Raw genomic sequence first — 1828 nt, 5'->3', positions numbered from 1 at the left:
TAGGCATGAGATGAACAGGTGATCTAAGCGGTTGATGGCGATTGGATCAAGAGTTGATCAAGAATCGGATCAAGGAGGCTTGGAACCAATTCAAGAGTTGAAGACCAGTTGATCGATTGACGTGCATGTGCTTGTAATACGACCTAACTAGAATCCATGATCATCACCTATTTAAAGTTTAGCTTTAATTATTGCTACGATTATAACTGCCTGCAATGTGCCGTTTGCATGTGATGTGAATGTGAGTCGGGTAGATAGGTTTACATGTGATGTAGCAAACCCAATTGAGACCTAAATCAAAACCTCCTCAATCAAGTCGAGAGTGAACCGACATGAGCAAGTCATATTAGATTAATTGATCTAATTGGTGTCTAGGAAAGCATGAAAGGTGGTTACTTAATTAGGACCTTACTCTCTGAGTAAGGGGAGCCTCCCACCTGCTTACCTGGCCAATTGTTCGATTACCTCTTATGAAGAGCTCAAGTTGCAAACACTAAGACCTGATTAACCAATATTAAGTCAATAGGTCTTCCACTGTAGTAGAGCTGCTAAGGCCTTTCTGATGTTGATTTGTCTCGGCTGGACACAGTGGTCAAGTTGCATCGGGGGGCTGGACCTCTCTATAGACATGAGATGTTGTAGGGTAAAGGTGGGGTTGGGCACCAATAACTGTTAGGTGAGGACCCAATGACGACTTTATTCCTACGGTTATACGGTGGGTCTGACTTAACTAAGAAATGGGACCAATAACTGTTAGGTGAGGTTTTCATGGCTTAGAGACCAAGTTACACTGCAACATGCTTGAGAAGCATTGTACAAGAGTTGTACATTCATCAATCTATGTGTCACCAATAACTGTTAGGTGAGGTGGCATGTAAATTGGTGGGACCGCAGTACCCACTAGAAACCCTAGTCGTGTGGGATTTCCGTTTTCCTACCAGGGGAGTGTGAGGGATTCGAGAAAATAGTGGGAGTTACATTTGTTCTAAAAGATCTTAGAACAGATTAGGATCAAGTACAAAAGTCTAACTAGAATCTTTACTCTCTGCAGATACAATGTCAGCTTCAAACCCTTTGACCCGTATTCTTGAGACCAACCGACTGACCGGAACCAATTACAAAGACTGGCTTAGAAATCTCAAAATTGTTTTGGACTGTGAGAAAATAGGCTACATACTCGATTAAGATATCCCCACACTACCAACACGTCCTACTGATGTTTAGCGTGAGATGCATAAAAAGTGGTTGGATGATGACATTAGAGTAAAATGCTATATGATGGCATCCATGTCAAATGAACTCCAATGCCAGCATGAAAATATGAAGACTGCTAGGGACATACTGGCACACCTGCAAGAGTTGTATGGTGAGCAGAGTCGCACAGCTCGTTTTGAAATGTCCAAGAGGCTTTTCAAAACAAAGATGCGCGAGGGGCAGTCTGTCCATGATCACGGTCTGACTATGATCAAGGATCTGGAGGAGCTTGAGAAGCTCGGTATGGACATGCACAAGGAATTACAAGTGGATTTGATCCTACAGTCACTTCCTGATTCATTTGGTCAGTATATAGTAAACTACCACATGAATAAGATTGAATGCACTAAGACTGAACTAATAAACATGTTGGTAACTGCTGAGGGAGCCTTGAAAGGTTCAAGGGGCAATGTCCTTGCTGCTGAGTTGACTTCTGGTTCCAAGAGAAAGTCTACTTGGAAGAAAAAGAAGCCTGCTAAGAAGCAGAAAAAGGACAAGAAGCCAAAGAAGGAAGTTCAAAAGAAAAGGGCTAACGACAAAGAAAAATGTTTCCACTGCAATGTCGACGGCCACT

This window comes from Phoenix dactylifera, unplaced genomic scaffold (genome assembly GCF_009389715.1).
Source record: "Phoenix dactylifera cultivar Barhee BC4 unplaced genomic scaffold, palm_55x_up_171113_PBpolish2nd_filt_p 001399F, whole genome shotgun sequence".
Classification (NCBI taxonomy): domain Eukaryota; kingdom Viridiplantae; phylum Streptophyta; class Magnoliopsida; order Arecales; family Arecaceae; genus Phoenix; species Phoenix dactylifera.
The sequence above is the reverse complement of the archived record's forward strand: the minus strand, read 5'-3'. Positions refer to the sequence as shown.